This window comes from Sorex fumeus, unplaced genomic scaffold, assembly GCF_029834395.1.
Source record: "Sorex fumeus unplaced genomic scaffold, SorFum_2.1 ptg000003l, whole genome shotgun sequence".
Lineage (NCBI taxonomy): Eukaryota > Metazoa > Chordata > Mammalia > Eulipotyphla > Soricidae > Sorex > Sorex fumeus.
Window position 1 is genome coordinate 3991317 of NW_026606060.1, and position 16176 is coordinate 4007492.

The window sequence follows — 16176 nt, forward strand, 5'->3', positions numbered from 1 at the left end:
GAACTTTTACTTACTGTGAATTTTATTTAAGTATGACTATGGTCCTGAAAGCTTAGAAGATTCACATAGCCCCATACTTTTGTAAACATGATCAAGTAACTAGCTTTTAAAATGAAATAGATTGGGTTTGGAGAGATAGTATAGCAGGTGGGTCAAATACCTTGCACATGGCCAATCCAGGTTCAATCCCCAACATTCCCATATAGTCCCCCAAGCATCACCGGATGTGGTCAAAAAATAATAGTAATAATAAAATGAAGTAGATTACAGAAAATACGCCAATTTATAAATTGATTTCTGGTTTCTTGTTATAAAAAAAAGGCAAAAAAACAAGCGAAGCCATAAATCCAGCTTTGTTTTATCTGCGCATTCTATTTGAGTGATGATGTATTCTTTGCAGTCATTTTGTATCTTTGGGATTTATTTTCTACAATTCTGAAATCTAATCAAAATTTTTGAAATAAAGTTACACCTTTTACTAAACACATAAATTAGAGTTGTTTATATACTCCTTGATTCTAAACAAATGAATTTGTTTCTGGAGTTTGCTTTAATTGAATTTGGATTTTTCCCTCTAATTTTGATCTTTTTAGTCATAAAACAAAAAACTTTATAAAGTCAATCTTTATAAAGTCAACTAGGGGCCAGAGCGATAGCACAGTGGGTAGGGCATTTGCCTTGCACGCGGCCAGCCCGGGTTCGATCCCCCCGGCATCCCATATGGTCCCCTGAGCACTGCCAGAAGTAATTCCTGAGTGCAAAGCCAGGAGTAACCCCTGAGCATTGCTGGGTGTGACCCGAAAAGAAAAAAAGTTAACTAGTGACACCTTATTATTATTTTGGTTTGGGGGCCACACTCAGCATTGCTCAGGGGTTCCTCCTGGCTCTGCACTTAAATCACTCCTGGCGGGGCTCTGGGGACCATGTGGAGTGTCAGGAATTGAACCTGGGTTAGCCGTGTGCAAGACAATCACCCTACCCATTTACTCTCTGGCCTCTCAACAAGTGACTATTCTTGGGGGGGAAGTCTTGAATTACTCATAGTCTCATTTCTGCCATGTTACCAACATCTGTAGCATTGTAAGTTTTACATAGTTTCATGTAGAGCTAGTTTAATAGCAGCATTTTTGCTTTATTCCTACATTGAAACATTTAAAGACAGTAGGAAAAACATAGTGTTTGAGTGTTTGTCTTTGGATTAATTGTTTAGTTAGGTTATATTTATTGAACAGCATAAGTATGCCTGCTACTGTAATTGTTCCTGTGAAGGCATATCCAAAGAAGCAAAGAAATGTACTTATTTGGAGATTTGTACTTTCAAAGATTTTTCCCCATAGATTAGATTTGAATTTTTATTTCTTCCATCATTCCCAGTTTTTCACATCGGTCTGTTTTAATTTCTAAGTTTCAGATTATTCTAGTCGAGTGGCTGTATACAATCTGGTTATGTATCATTAGCAGTGGAAGTTTTCAAAATGCTATTAGATGTGAGTAACTTAAATCTAACGCAAACTGGGTTTAAGCAATCTCACATGACAAGGCGTTTGTCTCAAGTTAGTTCCCCTCAAGAACCTAGGAAGTCTACCCTACCAGATATACATACTCAGCCTTATTTATAATTCCTAGAAGCCAAGAGAAAGAAAGACCCCCTACTGATTAAAAGCCAAAAAAAAAAAAAATGCAAGCTGCTTCTTGTATCTTACAGAGCCAAGCTGGCGTATGGAATTACCATAAATGGCCAAACTAGGCATACGTAGTGGAGTGGATAATTGAAGGTTAATCACAGTGCCCACTTCATGATAAGGTGTTTAAAGTATATGCACAATTAATAGGTAAGAAAAAGTTGTTTTCCATTTTCTAGTGGAACAAGAGACAGATTGGTTTAATTTATCTTGTGCTCATTGAAAACTCATAATTGTTCATTAGGGTTGGTGATTTAATATTATATTCGTAATTGTTAGATTTATTAATCAGTGAAATATAATCCATTTATATTTGGAAAGATTGTGTGTGATTTGTGTGAGAACAAAGTTAACCACTCAAAAGACAGACCAGGGAGATAAGTGCTGGGGTTAGGTCACGTGCTTACATACACCAGCCCCTCTTGCGTTCCTGGGACCACTAGACATGAGCCCCTGAGCATAGAGCATTAAGCCCTGAGCACCGCCAGGTGTGACACTGAAACCAAACCAGACAACACACAGAACACTCATACAACAATGATAGAAATTTGATTTAACTATTTGGAATAAAGCTCCCTAGCAGTCTCTTTTATCTTAAGCAACATGTTAAGAAACAGAAGCAACAGAATGTCATTCTAAAACCCTTTTGTCTTATTCTTGGCCAAGTTTTTTGCTTCCTAAAGAGTCTGTAGTTTCTTAGTTTATTTCAGAAGTGACAGTTTACTTTAAGACTGAGCAACTTGAGAGAGAAAAATATCTGCATACCGTTTAAATTACATAAGAAGCCTAACTTTTTTTTTTTTTTTTTTTTTTTTTTTTTTTTTTTTTGCTTTTTGGGTCACACCTGGCGATGCACAGGGGTTACTCCTGGCTCTGCCCTCAGGAGTTACTCCTGGCGGTGCTCAGGGGACCACATGGGATGCTGGGAATCAAACCTGGGTAGGCCGCGTGCAAGGCAAACGCCCTACCCGCTGTGCTATCTCTCCAGCCCCAAGAAGCCTAACAATTTGAGACAATCCTAGAAAATAACTTTGTACTGATACATGAAATTTGGAACAAAATAAATTAGTTGCAAATTTATTATGGAACAAATTTGTTTCACGATTCTAATGATTAAGAAATTGTTAAATATTAAGGGTCTATCTCATGGTAATTCAGTTTAAAAGTTTTAAAAAAGAAATTGTTAAATATTTTAAGGTTGGTATTTTAACAGGTAAACTAAAATTATTTACTTTAAAAACATTTCAGTTGGGGCCAGAGCGATAGCACAGGTAGGGAGTTTGCCTGGCACGCGGCCAACCTGGGTTCGATCCCCAGCATCCCATATGGTCCCCCGAGCACCGCGTGAAAAGCCAGGAGGAACCCCTGAGCATTGCAAAAAAAATTTTTTTTTTCAGTTAATTTTAATTTTTGGTACATGAAGAATATAAAACTCAACTGTCCTGAAATATGAAATATCTCTAAGAACACTTGTGGGAAGCTGTATTATGATAAGAAAGATGGTAAATCTCAGACTGTACTGAAAGGATTGAACCAGAACTTTTTTTGGACTAGAAAAGTCGATCCAAATTTTTCATTTACTTATTAATATATGAAAGTGTACTATATTATGTAAGTATTCCAATCCTGATATTATTATTGCTAGCTTTTATTTCCTCTCCTTAGCCTGTTTAATTTCCTCTTTTTAGCCCATCAGCACAAATTATCAGTACAAATTAACTTTTCCTAATAGATACATAAAATAAGTAGATTATTGATATTTTACAGTTGTCTCCCAGACCTCAATTTTTTTTCCTTTTTACATTTTACAATAATACATTATATAATAAATTCTGGGGAAAATAACTTTTAAGTTTTCTATAATTCTTACAATTTCTTTAGTACCATTGCATTATATGAATGCAAATTCTCATAATTTTGTACATCTTAGTTCTTTTTATTTGAAAACTGTTTAATCGAGTCACAGTGAGATACACAATTACAAGGTTGTTCATGACTGGGTTTCAGTTACATAATGTTCCAATAACCATTCCTTCTTCACCAGAGCACATTTCCCAACACCAGTGTTCCCAGCCTCCCTCCCACTGCACTCCCTCACCTCATTCACTCATTCTCTCTCTTTTTGTTTTTAAGGATGTAGTTCATTTATTAAAAACACCAACTGTATATTCACAATCTGTATTCACTCATTCTCTCTTGCTAGTTCTTTTTAAAAACTAGTATCCTATGTAAATGTATATATAATTTAAATATTCAGTAAAAACAGAGCCTGGAGAGATAATAAAGCAGGGCCAGGTGCTTGCCTTGCACATGGTCAACTGGGTTCAATCCCTGGCACCCCATATGTCCCCTGAGCACCACCAGAAGTGATTCATGAGTGTAGAGCAAGGAGTGATTCCTGAGAATTGCCAGGTGTGCCCCCAAAAAATATTTTTTAGTTAAACCAAAACTATTTTCAGTTCAGGTTTCAATTAATCACTTTATGTGATTCAAAATTATATTTTGGCGCCATCTGCTGTTCTTTAGTGTGCTATTTCATCTACTTCAAGAAAATGTGTGGGTAAATTTGAATACGTATATATTTTTCTGTAATTTATTCATATGAAGCACAAAAATACTGGGGAACTTTTAAAATCTGCTGGAGATGCCTTAAGGATTTCTATACTTACAACTGCCAAAGCTATTTCTTAGTAATGTTGGTGGTAAAAAACAAAAATGAGCTTGTTTGAAAAATGTACTCTTATTTGCATTATCATTCAATACCTCTCAGTTTCTGAAGATTTCTTTATCCAACTTCTTCAGTTTTTCCTTGGAAATCCCCAAGTAATACAAGTAACTGAACTTACTTTGCTTCTATATTTCCTTTATGAACACCTAAATTTTCATGTTTTAGTCTGCCCACCCATAACTTTAACTTTAATGCCCCATTCTCTGTACATTCTATGAAATCTTCCTGTTGGTTCTGTAATGACAGTGTTTTTGTTTTCATGACTTTTAAATATTACAATTTTTTTTACATTTTATTAATCTCACATGCGATCAAGTCATCAAGCGATCAAGTCTCACATGATCTAATACTATAGAATCCTCTTCTAATCTGTGTTCACAAATACTTGAATAGAATTGCTTTTTTTTGTTCGTTGTTGTCATGTATGTCTTTTTTTCTCCAAGAAGTAGCATGTTCTTTGTTTCCTGGGGAAATTCTTATGTAATAATTAGATAATAAATCTGCATGTAATATTAGATATGAAATCTGAAAGGAATTGTGTGCAGAGTAGAGATAAATGGATACTGGTTTCCAAAGCCCTACGAGGAGCAATCGCTGAGCATAGAGCCAGGATAAGCCCTAAGCATAGCTGGTGTGACACCCCCCCATCCCCCCAAAGCGCCAGCAATTGAGAAAAAAAGATAAATAGGTTCTGAGGAATGAACTGTGGGTAAAAGATACTAATTTCTGTGCATTAATGTTCTGTTTTTGTCTGCTCAGAACTTATCCTACTATTTTTTTCTGTCAACTTAAACTTTGTTGATTTCTGCTGTAATGGTGTACTTATGGGTATTCTGTTATCTCAGTGTTTTTTTGGCTTGTGGACCATATTGGGGGTGGGGGGGTGTCAGGACTGAATATAGATCAGGACACATGCAAGGAAAATGCCCAGATTTCAATGTAATATCACTCCAGTTTCCCCTAAGACACTTTGTTGTTGTTTTGTTGAAGGGGCCACATACAGTATTGTACACCTAGTGTCACTTGATCACTTGACTTCCCGTTACTCATTGATTTGCTCAAGCGGGCACCAGTAACATCTCCATCTGTCCCTGTCGCGAGCTAGTGTAGCCCAATGGCGTCTGCTTGTTCTAGTAACACAAAGAGCCTCAAACCGATTGTTCAGGGTCCTGACGAAGAAGTCTGACCATCTCGTAGGTGGGTGGCCATGTGGTCTTTTGACATCCCGTGGAATCCAGTCGCTAACAGCTCTAGTCCAGCAGTCGTCTCCAAATCTCATTGCATGTCCAGCCCATCTGATTTTCAATGCCTTGGCAAACGATTCTTGACTGTTGATGGAGGTCAGAACTCCGGATTCTTTCTCTCATTTGAGTGAAGCGTGATAGTCCAAGCATAGCTCTTTCAATTCCTCTTTGGGAGACTCGAATAGTGTGCTCATCCTGTTTTTGTAGGCCCCAGGTCTTTAAGGCATATGTTAATGCAGGAAGAACAGTGGAATCGAAGAGATGTGCCTGGAGCCAGAGGTTCTTTGTCCTCTTAGCTATTTCTTTGACGCTCTTGAAGGTGTTCCAAGCCGCTCTCTTCCTCCTGCGCAACTCAGGTGCCAAGTCATTCATCATGTTGACTTCTCGACCTAGGTACACATAGCTGTTGCATTCGGAGATGGTCATTCCATTGAGAGCAAATGGGGCATCAGGAACGAGGCTGTTTCTCATAAACATTGTCTTCGTAAGATTCCTTGTCAATATTGTCAACGGCAGCATCTTCCCATGTTGCCGCAATAGTGCCAAAGAGCTCCCAGTTAGTGGTCATCTGGGAGTTCTCTTCTTAAACTTTGCGGCCCTTTCTCCCCACTCCGTGAAGTAGAATTTTGCACGGAGACAGTAGTCCGATCCCCTTTGGAATTTTGGGAGAACAGCAACATCAGTCAGGCAGGCAACATCATCGGTTGAATATGATGTGATCAGTTTCATTGTGAAACCGTCCACCGGGAGACTCCCAAGTGCAACGTTTAGATTCAGCCTTCTGGAACTGGGAGTTACCATGGATGGTCTTGGTCGACATAGTGTAATCGTTTGATTTGGGTTCTTAGGCATTCGAATGAAACAATGCTTATGGCCAAGTTCGTGTTGACAAGGACACCAACACCACGGACACCTCTTTTGTTGCATGTTCCGAGGAACAGTTCTTCTCCAGTGTCGAAAACTGCGTGATGTGATTGATGCTTTCTTGTCTCAGTCAGACCAATGATGTCGTACTTGATCCTTCGTGCTTGCACCATCAGGTCCTCGATAGATGCATCTGATGCCAGCGTACGTGCACTGAAAGTACAGTCATTTTTGTCTTTCTTTGTTTTGGCAGCCTAGTTCGGCCTTTAGATTTTATCAGCTTCTCTTTCCTCATCCTTCTTAATGCTGCCGTATGGGTGGCTCTTTCAGGGTGAGGGGAATGAGATCCATTGTATTTACTGGTTTTGGCATATCTCCACTACCTCCACTACCCAGCCGCCGCCACGCTCCAAGATTCTTTCTGGACCACGTCGCCGCACGACGCATCATAAGACACTTAATACCCATCTTCCAGGATTGCCGCACCATATTTGATGGGGCTCAAATATGGTTTGAACCATGGGAACACCTGTAAGGGCAATTAGAGGCCTCCCTAAAAGCCTCTGTCCCTCTCAGAGAGCCTGGCAAGCTACCGAGAGTATCCCGCCCATACGGCAGAGCCTGGCAAGCTATCCGTGGCATGTTCAATATACACCTACTCTACTCAGGATCTGTTTCTGGTGATCCTCCTGGTAGGGCTCTGGAAACCATAAGGGTTGCCAGGGATTGAGCCCAGGTCATCTGTAAGGCAAGTACCCTGTACTCTCGCCCCATCCTAATCCAATTTTAATTCATGCATTTTGATTTGAGGATCACAACCAGCATATTCAACTGTACACGGGGTGCTTCTTGCTTGGGAATTGAACCTGGCAGTGCTCTGGAGATCATGTTATGTCAGAGATTGAACCCAGCCTTCCCTCATAAACTGTCCCTTTGAGCTATCTGCTCAGCTCTAAATTACATATTTGAAGCTTAATTTTAAATTTACTCATTTGTGCATAATATCTGTAGCCTCTCCTTTGTAGGGTTCCTTGACCCCTAGTTTTTTCAGCTCTGTGTTTCATCATATTGTAAATGAAACATTCCCTCAGTGATTTGTATGTAAGTTGATTAAAGAAGTTGAAAAATAGTGTTTATCTTCTGAGAATGACAACCAAGTATGTGATATATTCTATTTCTCTACTACCCAGTATCCCTAGAACATTCAAAAGAGATTGTTCCTGGGACTTAGGACACCTGCTTGACTCTCAGACTAATAAAATACAACTGAGAACCTACAGATAAACCCTCGGGAGTATGAAAAGTTAATTGATGATAAATGAGCTAGGTGTATGAAGTGGAACAAGAAAAGCCTCTTCAACAAATGGTGCCAGAAAACTAGTTAGCCACATGCCAAAGAACTCAGTCGGGACTCCTGTCTCACATCATTCACAAAGTTAATTCAAAAACCTAACAAAGACCTTTATATTAGGTCCAAATTCATAAAGGATAAAGGTAAAGGTAAAGGCCCTCCCGTTGATCGTCGATTTGCTCGAGTGGGCCCAGTAACGTCTCCATTGGAGACTTTGTTGTTACTGTGTCTGGCATATCGAATACTCTCGGTAGCTTGCCGGGCTCTCCGAGAGGGGCGGAGGAATCGAACTCGGGTCGGCCATGTTGGCCGCTTGTAAGGCGAACGCCCTACCCGCTATTGAGGAAATATCCTCAGTATTCAGTACTTACCACCAATACCGACTTCAGCCTTCTTCAGTAATTTAGTACACTGGTAAAGAAAACAGAAGTAAATATAAATGGGAGTGCATCAAACTAAAACGTTTCTGTGCTGTTAAAGAAGTACAGCTAAAATTAAGAAGGACGCCTTATGGAACGGGAGAAAATAATCACACATCATATATTTAACAAAGGACTAATATCCAGGTTATATAAAACACAAAATTTAGCACAAAAACAAACAGTCCTGTAAGAAAGGGGAGAGGACCTGAATGAACATTTCCCCAAAGAAGACAGACTGATGGCATGTGAAAGTCTTCATCATCACTGATGTCTTGGGAAAATACAACTCTAAATGATAATGAGATTATCACTTCACACTGTTGAGAATGAACTACCTCCTGGTTTCTCAAACTGGATCACAATTCCATATGGGGTTGTGTAATTGATGGGGTAGAGGTCCTGAAAAATATTAACAATTGCAAAAAAAGTCTTTATGACTGATCAGTAAATGCTTGTTTTTTGTTCCTACTTTACACATGTGAACTTCATTTAAATTTCTTGGGTGGAAAGGGATTTCAAGTGGAAAAGGTTTAGGAAATTCAGGGCTACAGCACAAAGTTTTCAACCAGCCAGTACAGAAGATGGGAATGGGTTTAAAAAAAAAAAAGCCGTCATTTACTATTGGTGGAACTGTGATCTTTTCAGCCAACCTCTGTGGCATACAGTATGGAGACTTCTCAAAACTTCAAAGTAGAACTTCTATATGTCCTAGTGATTCCACTACCCTAAGAACACAAAAACATTAATTTAAAACGATACATGGGCGAGATGGAGACGTTACTGGGCCTGCTCGAGCAAATCAATGAACAACAGGAGGACAGCGCTACAGTGCTACATGGGCATCTGTGTTTATTACTGTGCTATTTACAGTAACCAAGATAAGGAACAATATTCTGTTACTTTAAAAAAGATGACATCAGTTTTGCTGCAACTTGAATGGAATTGAAAAGTGTTATGCTAGGTGAAATGAATCAGGTGATACACTGACTGATCTCACATATGTGGATTATAAAGAACGAAAATAAGGGAATAAACAGTGATCAGTGAGGTCAAATATTTGGACTGGGGATGGCTCAAAGGGCTGGGGTTTGCCTGGCTTGCATATCACCCAGGATCCATCCCAGAACTGCATGGTCTCCCAGTACCACCAAGTAAAACCAGGCTGGGCCCTAGTACTGCTGGAGAGCAGGGGAGAAAAATCCAGACAGAAAATCAGTGAAAACAGACCCTGAGTTGCTGGATTGGAGTTAGGGGATGAGAAGGAGGGAAAGGACCTGGAGACAGTGATGGAAGAATGTCAGGTGGATGTGGTGCTGGTAACATTTTTGGCCTACAACAATGAAACTAGCATAAATCATCATCACTGTTACTATCACTGTCCTCCATTGTTTGTCGATTTGCCCAAGCAGGCCCAGTAATGTCTCCATTGTGACACTTGTTACTGTGTTTGGCATATTGAATACGTCACGGGTAGCTTGCCAGGCTCTGCCGTGCGGGCGAGATACTCTTGGTTGCTTGCCGGGCTCTCCGAGAGGGGCGGAGGAATTGAACCCGGCTCGGCCAGGCTGGCTGCATGCAAGGCAAATGCCCTACCGCTGTGCTATTGCTCCAGCCCATAAACCATCATAGCTCAGTTAAAGGAAGAAGCAAAAACTTCCATTAGCCTTGGTACTAATGGATGATCATAAGTCAAGTCCCCAGTGTTGCCACATGGGCCAAACATAATTCTGGCAGTTCTGTAACCAGGTATAAGCATTCAAAAAGGGCCTAACCTCTCAAACCAAACCAAAAAAATACTGGAGCATTAGTACAGCGTGGGGGGTGCTTGCCTTGCACACCAGCCTAGATTTGATCCCCAGCATCCCATATGATCCTTCAAGCACCATCAGGGGTAATTCCTGAACACAGAGCCAGGAGTAACCCCTGAGCATTGACAAGAACAAAACCAAAACAAAACAAAAGGGCCTAATCTTTGGCAAGCTGGACAAAGGAAATGCAAACCAACCCCCACCCCAAGCAATCATGACTACTATTAAAAGTTGCATTCTCCAGCTGAAGATAATAACCTCTCAGGGAGTATGTATGTAAAAAACACAATTAACATAGTGCTAACTTTGTTGAACACTGCAGCAGACTGAGCACACAACCTGATGTGCAATCTGTTTTGAGTATCAGTGTCACTCAAAATCTCCATATTCTCACAGAGCCAGGAATGGGCAACCGCCGCCCACCCCTTTGTTCTTCCAGAAGCCTGGCAGTCACCTCACCATTAATTGCCTCTCCTGCCATATGAGCTCATTAATCAGCAATGATCCAGAGATGCACAAATAAATCTCAGAAGAGATTAGCAAGCTGCAGAGATGTTTCTGGACTCCAAAGTCACCATTCAGTTAAAAATTTAACTCCAGTTGTATCGCCCAATCAAAATTTTCGAATTCCTGAAGCACGGGTGGCTGAATGCATCTGCACAACTTCTCGTACTCTACACCAGGAGTAGCACACCACATTGGATGGGATGTAAAGTAGAAGGCAACCAATCTCAGTAAGAAAATACTAGTGGGGGCTGGAGCAGTGGAGCGATAGTACAGCAGGTAGGGTGTTTTGCCATGCTCGAGGTCAACCTGGGTTCAATCCCCAGCATCCCATATGACCCACCCAAGCACCGCCAGGAGTAATTCCTGAGCACAGGGCCAGGAGTAACCCCTAAGCATTGCTGGGTATGACCCAAAAAGCAAAAAAAAAAAAAAAAAGTACTAGCACGCAAGACTTAACCTGTACCAACGTGTTAATAATCTCTCACACAAGGACCTTAATAGCTCCAGGATGAGATACAACAATCTTCATACACTTTCTTCTAAGAAAATCTTTTTTGGTCATTTTCTAGCAAATTAATCATAACAAGTAATACAAAATAAATCATTTATGGTCTGCTTATTGGGACAGGCTTTGGTGCAAGTTGGGAAAATTGGAGATAATGGTGTTGGGAAGGTGTAAAGATTCCAAGGACCAGGGAGGTGGTTCGCTGGGCTAGAACACGCAGGCCCAACCATGCACCACCCATGCCCCTGCCTCCTAAAACAAGAGAAACCATTCCGGTTGCCCTGAGGTCAGCTTTTTCTAAGTTCTGTATGAATTTCTGGCTTCAAGGAAATTACACCTCTGTATCTTTCTAGAAACTGTTTCATCAGTAGTAATTTAAGTATCTACTTTTCATCCTTTTTCATGGAATTTCTTCCCAAAGTAGCTTTAACTGAATCCTAGGGTTTTCTTTTTCAATATTTATTCTCCCTACTTTTGTTGGAATATATCCTCAAGTAACAATACCAAAAGGTGATATTGTCTTCACTCTTGTTTGATGATTTGATGACTCAACTTTTTTTTGGCAGAGGTGGGATGGGGAGGGGGGTCACACCAGAAATGCTCCGGGGTTACTTCTGGCTTATGCACTCAGGTATTACTCCTAGCGGTGCTCCAGGGACCATATGGGATGCCGGGAATCTAATCCGCGTCGGCCGCGTGCAAGTCAAACGCCCTACCCTCTGTGCTTTCACTCCAGTCCCCGATGACTCAACTTTTAATTGATGTGCAATGAATGTCATTGTTTTCAGATTCATATATAACTGTTGTCATATTTTTTGTATTTGCATTTCTAGAAGCAGGAATATGCTCAGTACTTTTGATTTATTCACGGGGTGGGTAGACCATACCTGGCAGTGCCCTGTACTCAGCTCTCTTCTGGCCGTGCTCAAGGGACATGCGCAGTGTCCGGATTCTAACCAGTGCCAGTTACATGCATGCAAGGCAAGCACTTTAACTTCTGTACTAGCTCTCTAGACCATGCCAAGTAACCTAAACATTAGATTACTTATAATATAGTAAGTTCTGATTTTGTTTTTTGTTTCACTTAGATAAAAATTAGCAGCTAGTGGGGAAAATTTAGTATGTATACTTGTAGCTTAGCAGTGGATAGTGCAGAAAGAGCAGGAAAGAGTAACTGAGCTATAGTGTTTGAGGACTTTCTTGTCTATTTGTACTGCCACCACCCTAATTTAATTATTCCCTAGTTTCTTGTGGCACATTGCTATCCACGTCCCTTTAGCAAATGGTTTGATAAGTCTAACACTCTTTTTCTTTTTTAAAAAACAGAATAAAGACTAAATGCTTTTCCTTGGCATTCAAGGTCTTTGGTGGTGGGGTCAGCTACTGAATGCTCCTCTGGGCTGGGATGGAAGGAGTTGGGCCACGTCCAGCAGTGCTCAGGGCTTACTCCTTCTTAATTTAATTTTTTTTTTTGCTTTTGGGGTCACACCTAGTGATGTCCAGGGGGTTACTTCTGTCTCTGCACTAAGGATTTACTCCTGGTGGTGCTTGGGGAACCATATGGGATACCAGGGGATCCTGTGTGCAGGGCAAATGCCCTCCCTGCTGTACTATCGCTCCGGCCCCTATTAGGGTTCACTCCTGACTCTGTACTCAGCAGTCACTCCTGGCAGAAGTCCTCAAAAGTGCTGGAGATTGAACTGGGGCTGCCTGCACATAAGACAAGCCCCTTACACATTGTACTTAATCTCTGACTTCAGTGGTCCCTGGGTCAGCAGTAGTAGCTTTTTGAAGGTTGTTATTATAAATGATCTGTTTAAACCTCTTTTCTTACTCAGAACCACTAGTGATGGAGTTCAGCTTTATGATTTAACAAGACCTCCATGTGCTTATGACACTTGGTAATGATTGAGAATCACTGGTCTAGGTCATCACTCATTTTATAAGCAAAGCATTGAGATACAGAAAGTGACTTGTCCAAACCCATACTGCTAGGTAGAGGTAATTAGACTTTTGATTTGAGTCTTTACAAATTGCTACTAAAGAGCAATCTAAGATGGAAAGGCTTTTAGAGAACATGGGACTTGACTAAATACTGACCTATTATAACCTTAAGTAAGTGGAGAAAAGAGAAATTTTAAGCAGAATGATCACAGTGAAAGCACAGGGATATAATTATAAAGATGACAAGTATTAGTATATATATTAATAATACATATCCTGGAAACAGCAGATATGGTAGACCAATGATCAGTATGTTTTCTGTATAGAAACAGTATACATAAAATAACTTGATATCTGACAACAGTGATTGAAAAAATAGCTATACATTATATTTATTGTTTTTAGGACCCTATATGGAACAGGAATTAAGATTTGGTTTCTGTTTTCGGATATAGCTCAACAGTAAAACACTTACCATATATGCGTGAGCCCCTGAGTTCAAGCCTCAACATTGCAAATAAATAACGGGCTGGAGAGATAGTACAGTGAATAGGGCATTTGCCTTGCATGTTGCCAGTCCTCGGCATTTCATATAGTCCCCCAAGCACTGTCAGCTGTAATTCTTTTTTTTTTTTTTCGTTTTGGGTCACACCCAGCGATGCCTAGGGTTTTCTCCTGGCTCTGCACTCAGGAATTAATCCTGGCGGTGCTTGGGGGACCATATGGGATGCCAGGGATTGAACTCAGGTTTCCCGTGTGCAAGGCAAACGCTCTACCCGCTGTACTCTCGCTCCAGTCACAGCAGTAAATCTTGAGTGCTGGGTATGGCTCGAAAACAAACAAAACTTCTAAAATAGTTCCTGAATCAAATACCAGTCCATTCTCCTTCAAGATATTGAACTTATACAAAGCTATTGTCTCTAAACATCAGTTCAACATTGCCAAAGTAGGAACAATAGTATCAACCTTTCAGGATTGTGACAATTGCACTGTAGCACTGTCCTCCCATTGTGTATCAGTTTGCTCCAGCAGGGGCCCAGTAACTCTCCATTGTGACACTTGTTACTGTGTTTGGCATATTGAATAAGTCACAGGTAGCTTGCCAGGCTTTGCGTGAGGGCGAGATACTCTGGGTAGCATGCCGGGCTCTCTGAGGGGTGGAGGAATTGAACCAGGCTCGGCCAGGCCGGCTGTGTGCAAGGGAAACGCCCTACCGCTGTGCTATTGCTCCAGCCCTCTGATAATTAATGATTAAATATAATGTTGGTTATTTGCCTAATTTACAATAGGTGCTTTAACAAATGTCTTTTTTTCTGTTTTTTAGTAACTTATTTCCTAACTTGTAAGTTATTTTACTTGATTTTAAGTTAAAAAACTCAATTTTTACTCAATTTTAAAGCTAATGTCAAAGTTGTATGTTTCCTAAAAGGGTATTTTTTGGAGGAGTGAGCTTACCCAGCAGTGCTCAGGGCTTACTCTTAGCTGATTTAGGTTCACCATATGAGTTGCCAGGGATTGAACCCATGTTGGCCACAGCTACCTTCTGTACTATCACTCCAGCCCCTAAAAAAGTACATTTTTTGTCATGGTTGAGTTTGCAAATAGAATCCCCAAAATAGAGAATTTATTATATTTTAGTTTTTGAGTGTTTTGAATCACACCTGGGTTTTTGCTTTCCTGGCTCTGTGCTCAGAATTAACCCTAGAAAGTTCTTAGGATACCAAATGTAATGGTAAGGATTTGAACCAGAGTTGAGACCAGTGCAGCCTCTTGCATGCCTGTCACCTTTACTAGCTCTCTCACCCAAAATGGAAACTTTAGGGACTGGAGCGATAGCACAGCGGGTAGGGTGTTGGCCTTGCATGCGGCCGACTCAAGTTCGATTCCCTGCATCCCATGTGGTCCGCCAAGTACCGCCAGGAGTAATTCCTGAGTGCAGAGCCAGGAGTAACCCCTGAGCATCGCTGGTTGTGACCCAAAAAGCAATAAATAGTTTTTTCTAAAAATTCAAAATGGAAAAAAAAATCAAAATGGAAACTTTAGTAAGAGAATACTGGTTAAGTAGATTTATTAACAAAGGACTGGTTAAATAAACTATGAACCAAGTTTCAGGGAGGAAAATCTGAACCTCTTTTATGACACAGTGAATATTGAAATGGAAGGTACAGGGCAGTCTGTAGTGTTTCAATTCATTTACATAATTTGTATAGAGAAAAATAACTGGAGAATAGTGTTTGGGCTGATAAATTCTGGATTGTAGATACTAAATAAAAAGGCCCTCCCGTTGATCGTCGATTTGCTCGAGCGGGCCCAGTAACGTCTCCATTGGAGACTTTGTTGTTACTGTGTCTGGCATATCGAATACGTCACAGGGAGCTTAATTTTTCCTTTTATGTTTTTATTATATAGATTTAAGTGAACATCACGACGATCACGACCACCCTGTTGTTTGTCGATTGCCTCGAGCAGGTGCCAGTAACGTCTTCTTCGTCCTAGCCCTGAGATTTTTTTTTTTAAAGTGCCATATTCAAGGCTTTTTCAGGGTTAGGAGAATGAGACCCATCATTGTTACTGGTATTTGGCATATTGGGTATACCACAGGGAGTTTGCCAGACTCTGCCGTGTGGGCATGTTACATTTGGTAGCCTGCCAGTTTGACCAAATTAGGAATGAGATGATAAGATGTTGCGCGGCCGCAAATGCGGCCGCGCGCTTCCAGGAGCTGAGTGTGATAATCTCTGGATCCTGGCCGTTGTTGGAGTTACACGGCAGTTGGTGGGTGTAACTGTCTAGTTACTGGCAGGTCCAGTCCCAAACTGTGCAGGCTTGGAGATCTCAGCCCCGGGTCCCACACACCTGGGTTCCTCTGTCAGTTCTTTTATGCGTGAGGCTCATCCAAGTGTGTGGAGAGTGCTCCCAGCATGGCCTTGGCTGGGCCTCGGTGGTCTTCAGCTGCCTGCGGGTCAAGTGAACATATTTTTTAGAATTAAAAATATAAATGACATCTACTATGAATTGTAAAAAGATCATTAAAATAATTTTGTAGCCTTCTAAAATTACTACCAATGCTTCGGGTTGCGGGGGGCTTGTTTTCTTTTTGATTTTTAACTTGTCAACCCAG

General features: G+C 40.7%; 1 protein-coding gene across 1 annotated transcript in view; it reads left to right on the forward strand.

Moving 5' to 3' along the window:
- The window catches only part of FBXO11 (F-box protein 11), an 87290-nt gene that overhangs the window by 36989 nt on the left and 34125 nt on the right, over positions 1-16176 (forward strand). The gene's annotated exons all lie outside the window — the stretch shown is intronic.